We start from the raw sequence: 10,257 nt of genomic DNA, 5'->3' as shown, positions 1-10,257 counted from the left end.
ATGCCTGTCACTTTAGACTAGATAGAAAGATAGAAGAATGATTTTATAGAAATTTATCGTTCCCTAATTCCGTTCATCGATAAGTGATGAGATCATTTTACATAGATAAGTGAGCAGAAGCGATAAAATATTTAGATTACTACCCGTTTGAAGATAATCGTAGCGCAGATAAAAGCAAATAAATATTCAAAATGTCGTTAACATACGTATCGTCCCGTAATAACAAGGACATAAACTTGACTTTCAAATCATTTAGGAAAAAAATTTGTGTTTCGACGCAATTGTCATAATAAAAAGATCGTAGACCTTTCGGCCGAACTCAGTTTCAACTATCGTTGTTTAAACTTAGTAATTATATAATTAAATGATGAAGAAAAACCTGTGAAATGCTCTGAACTATGTACGCAGGGACTCGACGATATTCGGAAGTGTGCGAATCGTTAACGTCGCGTTGCACCTTCGCGCGAGAAGCTGCCTCGGGACCGAGAGGGTAGACGCCGAGCCCGAGCGAAAAAAACTCGCTCGTGATTCGCGTGCCGGCTGGGATCCTGTCGTCATCGTCATCGTCGTCGTCGTCGTCGGCACCGGGGATGCCGGCATCCCGACACGACGATGGTGGGGAAGGATGGTGCCCGCGGCGGCGCGGGGAGAGTGGGAGCGCGCGACGACGTGCCGGGCTTTGGGGTTCCACCGTCTGGTGGTGGTGCCGGCGGTTCGTGAGAGAGCAGCCGACTGATGCCGACGCGCTCGTGTCGCGCCGCATACGTGTGGCGAGCCGGCAAGAAAGAGAGAACGGCCAGCGCACATCGCACTCGCATCGCGCGCGCAAGCCGCAACGCACTCGTTTCACGCTCACGCTCGCGCTCGCGCCGCGCCGCGCCGCGCCGCGTCAGTCAGCGACGGTCGTCGTCGGTGCTCTCACGCGGTGTCCCCGCCGTATGGCCATGCGTCGCCCCGTCGACCTGGTCACGATCGCAGGAGCACACAATATCGTCGTCGATCGCCGAGTCGCCATCAGCCCGGCGCGCTCGCGGAGACGAGCGGTAAACGCCGCCGCGCGGCCCACCCCGAGCGGAACGAGCACGCGGAAGGTGTTTCCTCGCCGCTTCACGAAGGGAGCCCGTTCGCGCGCGTCAACGTTAAGGAGCGTCAACGACGAGAGGATCGCCTGGCTGAAGTAACTTTCACCCTCGCATCCCCCGAGAAGGTGGTCGCCGCTGCGCGCGGCAATCGCCGCGAGCGGGAGGACCTTGCCTATCGCCGCCTTGCCTACCGCCTCGGCCGAAGCGAGTTAGTGCTATTCTCGATTTCCGCGCGAGCACCGCCACCGCCGCTCTCGTCTCTCGGTCGTCGAGGACGGATTACAACAACGCAGAGTACAGGCTCCGATTTCACGACGTGTTCGAATTCCGAGTAGTCGCTAGTTCCACGACTCGTCGCTTCGGAAGAGACACCAGTGATTTTCCGCCGAACGAGCGAAAACACACAAAAAAAAAAGAAATAGAGAAGAAGAGGTGACAGCGATCGAATACAGGGTGAATCAGGGATAATCGGAAGAAGAGTACAGTGCGGTTCTCTCGCGTTTGCAAAATTTGATCTGACGGCGGACAGCGCTCGTGAAGAATCTGTGAAGTGTCACGCGTCGTACGTAATTATCGAGCTCCGTGTGTCGCGATCGTTTGCGTTCGCAGCGGTACCAGTTTGACGCCTCGATCGCGAGCAGGGTCTCGGCGCCTCGGGGACAGCGTACTGCCGGAGTTTTCGTTTTTCCCGTGTATACGTATTGCGTTAACGCACAGCTGCTGCTGCTGCTGCTGCTGCTGCTGCTGCACTGGACCGCGAGGGAGAAGCGGCGCGGGACACTCTTTGGCACGGTTATGTAAACGGGCGCCGACAGTTGTTGCGCACCGATCCGATCAGCAGAGGTAGTTTTCTCAGAGCAGGAGGAAGTGAACAGGACGCCGAGCAGCACCGGCGAGATCCCGCTCTCTCTCTCTCTCTCTCTTTCTCTCTTCCTCTCCATGCGTGCGACCGGCGGGAAAGAAACAAGGGTAAAACAAGAGAGCGCCGTCGCGTCGAGAGAGACACGTGTCCATTATCGGAGGTTGCGCTCTGATCGAGAAAATCCTGTCCTATCTCCGACGACTGGTTCTGCGGAGAGAGCCGGCGAAAAAAGGGTGCGCTTCCCTGGCGACGACAACTATGAGTAATCTGAGCGTCGATCTACCATCGATCGCCTCTCGGCACGGTGTTGTGCCAACGACACGCCGAAGAACGTCGACGTAGCGCCGACAACCGACAACCGACAAGCGACAACGCGAGCGATCGGCAATCGCCGTTTTATCGCCGAGAGCGTCGAGAGCGTCGAGAGATAGCACGCGTAGCGGCAGTGCGCGATCGCAACTATTCGTCATTCCCCCTCCCCCGCTCCAAGAGGAGAATATAATTACGAGAAGACAAGACAGTCGGAATCCCTGTTTGGAGCGTTGCTGGAGGGCATCAGTGTCGTCGGAAGGAAGTGGAACGTGTGTAGTCCTCCACTTGATCGCCCGGACCATCGTATATCTCGCGTAATGCACGTAAATTATGCGTCTCGCGTTTCTCTCTCCGAAGGAACGGAAACTGGAGGCAACAGCGAGCGTGAGGCGCGTTTGCACTCGGAGATAACACGCCTGTTGCGCTTCCTTCACCTACGATCTTCCTCCTCTCGGCCGGCCTCTCGTTACCGCGGCGGTGAGAAACGGCGGTGTGCCTCGTGACTCTTCCGATTCCATCTCTCGCTCGGTTAGCCAACGGAGTCAACCGGGTTGGTGTCAATTCGCGGTCTATTCACGTGTCAAACGTACCGTATTTGCCTAACGTTACACACGTGTTCTCGCGTGTGCGTAAGTGTGCCATGCGAGAGGACCCCATCACCATCTCGCCTTTGAAACTCGTCCAGGAGGCCGCTGCCTCTACCGAAGATCTTTCGTGATCCATGCGATTCGGGGAAGCCCGCGGACGCCGCCCGTCTGTGTGATTTTCTCGGAAGCTCGGGAGAGAACGGCCACGCGATAATTATGCGTTCCGACACTCGGGAATATCGCGTCGATGCAACGTGAGAGAGAGAGAGAGAGGGAGAGGGAGCACTTTGGACTCGCGTCAAGAGTGAATGGGAACCGTGCGAGATTTGAGATCGACGCGAAAGTCATCGGGGGGAGTTACTTGGAGGCAAACAAAATTTGTCGATTAGTTCGTCTTCGCGACGAGGAAGAGGAGATCGAGAGGAATCGAGTGACATTTCCCTCGGTGAACGCGCGAAACGTCCGGTTACCGTTATCCCCGTGTGCTCGTAGCACGCTTGAGAATCCATTTGCTTAGATCTCGAAGGCAAACCCGTCGACAATAATATCTCGAGGAGTGTACACGTCGAGTAACTCGCGCGACGGCTCGCTCTTTTTTTTTTACTTCACACGAGCCGCACGCAAACACCCCGGATCGCGGACTACGTCTGACCGGATCTTCCTCGTTCGAGAACTTTGGCCAAAGATTCTGAGAAATCGCGAGTCCCTCGTGAGGACTCGTTATTCACCGGAGGAAAACTCTCGACGTCCGCGCTGCTGTCGTGGAAACTTCGACTGGCAGACTTTGAGTTGCAGTTACGCCAGAATTCCTACGTTTCTTCGTTCTGGTGAGTGTCTTTAAGAAATTACGCACGTGCGATTAGAAGTACGACGTAAATGTTTGCATGTTAATCTCTTGAAATCTCTCGAAAAATGAAAAAAAAATTAAATACGTGTCAAGTCCGTACGTGTACAAAGCAGAGAACAAGAAGATCGAGAAACGAGCGATTCAGGTGTAGAGTGTTAAAATGAAAAAAAAAAAAAATTATATTTTAAAATTAATGGCAACTAGAACGTTTCAAACCTCAGGGTCCGAGGATCTTCCTCGGATAAATATCAAATAATGTACAAACATTACATAAATTCAATGAAGGGACATTACATTTATCAAATCGATAAAAAATCGGGCAAGCGGTCCTATCGATTAGAACGCTAGCTTTGTATTATTTAATAAGATTTTCTCTTGTTCAACTTGAATGCTCCTCCATTCAATTCACGTAATATTTTTTTAAACAACGTTTAGCTGAAAGAAGAAGACCTTGCAAGGTTCGAAATGTTGTAGTTGTTAATTTTAAAATAATTTTTTTTTTATTTTAACACCCCAAGTTTGCATTGCTCGTTTCTTGGTCTTCTTATCTTTTAACTTTGCTCTCAAAAAATACTCGAGAGTAAAGTGACATATCCGACATATGAATTTAACATAAAATAATATATTTCTCTTGATTATTGTATAAATTAAGAGTAAAGCGGCGGTCGATCTGTATCGATTCTCACAGCTGAGTGAAAATACTTGGCGATAATTATACACCCGTCAGGGTGTAGCAGAATTGTTGACAGGCATAATTTATTGATTGACCGCTGCCGCCGCCGTCGCCACCGCCGCGCCGCGCCGTTAATTTTTCGCGCCGCGTGTCGAAATTAACATATGTAATCAAGTATACATGCGCCTAGGAACGAGGTCCCGAGCTAACTAGTCTTAGATAAGGAAAAAAAGGGGGGAGACAAAAATGCGGGAAACGCGATATCCTTGCGTATACGTGCGTGAGAGGCTTTTTATCTCGACGTCATCGGCCGCGCGCAACGCAAACAATTTGAGGGAGACGTTCGAGCTTAACGCGCCGCGTTTCGACGACGATCGTCGTGCATTGCACGAAATAATAAATCCGCGTCGAGCGGCGATGAAAGAAGCGAGGGACTGAGAGGGAAAGTCGCCAAAGATAGACGGGAAAGAGAGCGAGAGAAGAGGCTACAGTGCGATATACGAGGTGTATCCAGATAAACTGCATTTCAACTGCATGAACATTTCTACTCAACAATAGATCGGTGTATAATAAACTTCTAGCACAGTAAATACTACTTATTCAACACATAACGAATTTATCAGTTTTCTCGGGTCCTGTTCTTTTCAACTGCTCATAGTATTTGCGTGAAAGAAAATGCGATCGAGTAAAATCACCCTGTACAGACGATGCGAGCGTGAAACGTGAGATCGTAAATCGTGGTTTCACCGTTTCGCGGGATACGCCCCGTTAACTCGCGGGTTAAACGGCATAATCCGCCCATGTTTCGGGGTGAACAACGTTCTTCTTGTTTGTTCCTCTCCCCCCTCCCCCTTCCCCCCTCCTTCTCAGAATCGGTACGCGGAATCGGGGGAGGAGATCGTGCTCGACCTCTCGTCGATTTCCGATCGGGTTAAGCAAACATCGGTCGGTTCTCACCTCTATCGCGATAATGGCTGTAATTTCGGCAGCTTCCCGGACCCCCACCTCCATACGCTCCCCCTTTCTTTTCGATTTCACGTACGCGTACGCGCGCAAGATTGCAGAGGCCGATCGCGGCGGATTTGATTGCACGGCGCGCGACCGTCGATTTATTAACGCTCTGAGCGCTCGGCGGTCCCTTCTCCCACCTGCACCCGCGTCGATCTCACGGAGCGAAGTAAAATCGCCTACCCTGAGGTAACATTCTTACGCGTTACTCATTCCTCTCTCGCGAAATATAGTCAAAGAGCCTACTACGCGTGACGGTTTCGTGCTCGCCACATTTCTGTCGGTCGTCAAGTGATTACGGTCTCTTTCTCTCAACACGGAAGAATCGAAGCACGCGGTACCGTGTATCGAATCCTTTTATCCCTAATAAAGCGACGTATCAGCCACTCACCGCTTCTGCGAGATCGGTGTATTAATCGCCCGCTGTCCGCGATGCAAATGACGGCCATCTATTAAGTCGCATTTTACATACTATTGGTTTTGCTCGTGCGGCGGTCCGCCTCTGTGCATGCGTGCATATGTTGCACGCGTCTCGATTAGTTGCCTTCTATACATGCGTTGTACATACAACAACCTGAGCGCGATGCCCGCGAGAGACGTACGACCGGCTACACGGAGTGTGCAATAAAGTGCACATCCGACATGCGCGCGCGTCTGGACGTCGACTTCGGTGAGTATCATCCGGCAGGGATCGCGAGAAACATGCATTTTCCGCGTAACCATGTTACCACGTATCAATAGTGGCTTTCAGGGATTTTTTATCCGCTTGCCACGACCAGTGACACACGTCTCACTTCTAAACCGGTATTACTCTTTCAAAGTAGATGCGCACGTATATGAACGATACAAAGGTGAATAAATCACTGAGCTTTCTATCTTGCTAGCCGATTCATTTTCAGCCCCTTTAATATCCTTAGTATCCTATTACAGTTTAAGATTTTGTTCTCGATATCAAAAAATGGTTATCGAAAGATCGCATCTAAGCTTAAGAAAAATGAGGAGCTACTGTGTCTCAGTTTTATCTAGCTGCTCGACAGACAGTGTGTTTGCCGTTATCTAAAATGATTTAGATGAAGAAATGGTTTTATTTTATTTTTATTTAGATTATATTAGAACGTATATTATTTTCATCTTTGTCTTAGGTAAAAAAAATGTTATCTTTTTAAAATTATCTAATAATAAGTTAATATGAACAACGAGTATGAAACATTGTTTTTAAGCATTTTAGTTTCAACCATTATGTAATTCGAAAACTTACAAGGAGCTTCATCAGCCATTATAACGTGAAATATATACTTTCTCTAAATTTTTATTTGCGTATTGATTCAAAAGAGAAACGTTTTTTGGTCAAATTGAATTATTTGAAGAACTCGTTTTAGAAAATAAAAATATGAATATATTGTTTTTATAACCTAAATTTATTTTGCTCAACGGCAATATTATTTTAAATTATCTAGAAAAAGCGATATAATTTCATCTTTTATCTAGATAAATTAAAAATTAAATCGCATTTATCTTATCAGAGACACATTTATATGTAATTTAACTTATCTTCATCTAGATAATTTTAAGTTATCTAAGCGCAACGCAGATATGTATATACTGCACATTCGTAGAAGTTCTCGAAATAGCTTACCGGAATTGCGTGATATTGTGTATGAGTTCTCGATCGAAATGCTTTGTAACGAAGAGAGCTTCGTCTCGATAAGTGAGAAATGTTTATAAATATAATTGCACGCAGAGATAACGAAGTCATCCGAGGCAATCAACGCGCTGCAATCGCCACTCGATCGCGTTATAATTGGCGACTCGAGTGCACGTCACGTTTTTTTCTTTTTTTTTTTTCTTTTGAAGCGACAAGGATTTTATCGTTGCAAGTCAGAGCGCCGATCGGGGCGTTATCCTCGACTGATGGTCTACGTTAAGTGACATAATGACAACGCAGATTCCGCGACGTTTTTCGTCCCGACGAAATTAATTACGATTTTTTTTCGGTCACATCGTCAAAGCGTAAAATTCGTCGCCGCCAATCGGACTCCGTTAGAGGAAAAATACCCAAGTACAGTGCAGTACAGTTTGTTTAGCCACGTCCGTCCGCACGCCCGAAAACATGCACGCGCGTTTAATACGCGCGGGGGTGGGGATTAGCTGTGAATGAAACTAACCACTACGCGCCGCCTGAATGGGCAACCGCCGCGGGGAGAGTGGAGTATATTTCCGTTCGTGTTTATAGTCGCGGATGCGGCCGGAGGCATTTGAAACTGTCGGGACATTTGAAACGTAGCAGATCCGCCGTGGCGGATCTAAGGGTGGTCGGGGGGGGGGGGGTGCAGCGTAGAACGCGAGAAAAGGGATTCTGGCCCACCGACTGTCGTCGTACAAATAACGACTATTTTCAGCTGCACTGTTCGCGTGACTGCATGCGAGCGTGATCTTCGCGCAGAGGCGAAACCACGTACGTACGTACGAAATTTATGTGCGACTAGAGGAGACGCCGAGAGCTAAATAGTCGAGCCTCGTTATCGTCGCTCGCGCGCCCATTATTCGCCAGTCGTTAATTCTTTCAGCGTCATCGTCGCTCGCGGTGAAACATCGATCTCGCGGACGCGACGACAAACGCGTCAATGGAGGATACGCGTCAGGCCCACGTCGTACGCGAGCCTCCTCCGTTGTTCCCATCGAGAAATGATGATCCTACGTGGAATAACGAACGGTGCCTTCAATAGAGACATCCCATCGAGGCAGCGGTCGCACCTGTATTCTTTCGCGACGCCCACGCGGCCGTCGCGTCCCGTCGGGACGCAGAAGGAGAGGCGCGGAGAATGGTTGTCTTTTATCCGCGGAATGTGCGTGCTCGATAACTCGGGCTTCTCTGATAATATTCCTCGGAGTTTCACGGAAACGGGATCGCAGTCGGGTTTAGTATCTCTGTCTCTCTTTCTTTTTTCCCTCGCTGCATCCCTCGAAGATATGGCGCGTATTCGTGTTATCGGGGAAAAGCGCAAAACGATCTCCTACATCAATCGTCAAGAGATATTAACTGGGGATTTTTTAGTGTAACGTATCTGCAAGGTTCTCGCGATTCTTCTAAACGTATTATCTGCCATCCGCGAGATTAGTAATCTTCTCTGGTATTTCGCAGCATGCGATTGTTGCCGGTGCATTTTTCTCAATGTGCTAAACGGTTACGTCAACCGGGAAACGAGGCGATCGAGACTTTCGATTATTGCGTTCGATTATTACGTGAGGAACGGACGCGTAATCCACCATTCACATTCTCCTCAGTTTTGACATTCCTCCTATCCTTCTGGATACCGTGGGAAATCGCGACGTTCGCAGATCGGTATACTCCTCTAGTGGCGGCCGAGAGAAAGTTACGAGAGCTCCTCTCGACGAAACCGCCGACGATCGTCAAAAAGCCGATTATCAATATCGTCGGTGGAACCGGCCGGATCGGCCTTACGGTACCGTTCACCTACCGTTACGTATGGCACACGCCATAGACCAATGGCGCGGCGCAAGCCCGTCGATTGGTCGATCGCGACGCAATTAAGGAGATAAATTTATCTACGAAAGAGAGACCGGCTGCGACCGCGCGATCGAAAGCGCACCGGCCGGCTTTTCTAGGCGATTCGCGACGGTGGATTCGTCGCGGTAGCGATAATTATGAGCATCGCTAAGCTGATCCACCGGCAGATCGACCGAAATAGCCCTTTGTAGGGCTCGGGATTAATTAGTCATGCCGCGTGCCGCGCGTGACAGTCCGACGGAGCTGTCCGTCTCTTCGTCTCGCGCGAAATCCTGTCGCGTTTTCGTCGCGGCTGCTTATCCACCTTAACGTTTTAAGCCGACAAGCGTGCGTCCGACCGCGAGGCATGCGGCGAATTTGCACGCCTCACCCTCAATGATCGCCCCGCGGATGAATCGCGTCGCATGAACGAGTCTTGGTTTTAGAACGCGTCATTAGAAGTGACAAACTGATACGATCCAATTCCCCAGGCATTTTCGTGACCGAAAAAGTGATCTTTGGTTTGATAACTCGTCTATCTCCCTTGGACTTTTTATTTTCCTGCTCGATCAACAGAAGTGCGTTGTACGAATTTAATCGTACTATTCTTTCTAAATCAGTGTATTATTCACTGATGCATTGAATCACTGATGATCATAATTATAACTTTAGCACTGCAAATCAATAACGGCTTGCGCACAATAGAGGAATAATATTAAATGTAGATTGAGAGAGTAGGCATATTCACGATTCATTCTGTTTGAAGTTTCATTTTCAACGTTCAATTTTTTTTGTGTGAAAAACGCCGGCAAATCTGTACACGTTCTTCAAAGAGCTTGTATGTCTCGTTATTTCAGGAAGCGATAAATCATTTCACGACGTACTTCCTAAACTCTTGTGATGCGCTCGTTTAACGGTACGATGTCCGAATCCGATCTCGACGTCTCTCGAGATAAGTTGTACACAAATGAGAATTCAGATGTGAAACTTGTGAAATATTTGTTTACACGTTCTCATATACTTGCTGTAATTATTCCTACTCACAGTATTATGGTACTCTCTGATACTACGCTCGTTATCGTCTACTTGTATCCGCGACTGTTAACTCGCTTTTTATCCGTCCCGAGTATGCAACCAGATATGCAGTACATCAATGCTTTAAGATTACATCAGGTATGATATTATTGCGTTCCCACGTCAATTAGCGTTTGATGTACGATATAATTGGGAGCGATGGTTCGCTGAGCGTTTCGAGATGTCGAGACGACGCGACGCCGCCGCGCCGCGTCGGAACGAGACGGGGTTGCCGTTGTCACTTGAGTTGACAAAAGATACGAGCCACGCGCGTCCTCGCCCTTCACGAGAACGAAAATATTCG

At 48.8% G+C, this 10,257-nt stretch overlaps 1 protein-coding gene across 1 annotated transcript in view; it reads left to right on the top strand.

Moving 5' to 3' along the window:
* Positions 1 to 885: 885 nt before the first annotated feature.
* Positions 886 to 10,257, top strand: part of LOC105200734 — an 82,082-nt gene continuing 72,710 nt past the window's right edge. The window contains exon 1 of the mRNA XM_011168423.3: positions 886 to 3,670. The gene's annotated coding sequence lies outside the window, so the exon portion shown is untranslated. The remainder of the gene's footprint in view (positions 3,671 to 10,257) is intronic.

Source organism: Solenopsis invicta, chromosome 2 (assembly GCF_016802725.1).
Source record: "Solenopsis invicta isolate M01_SB chromosome 2, UNIL_Sinv_3.0, whole genome shotgun sequence".
Taxonomy (NCBI): domain Eukaryota; kingdom Metazoa; phylum Arthropoda; class Insecta; order Hymenoptera; family Formicidae; genus Solenopsis; species Solenopsis invicta.
Note: the sequence above shows the minus strand (reverse complement) of the source record. Positions and strands in the feature narration are given on the sequence as shown.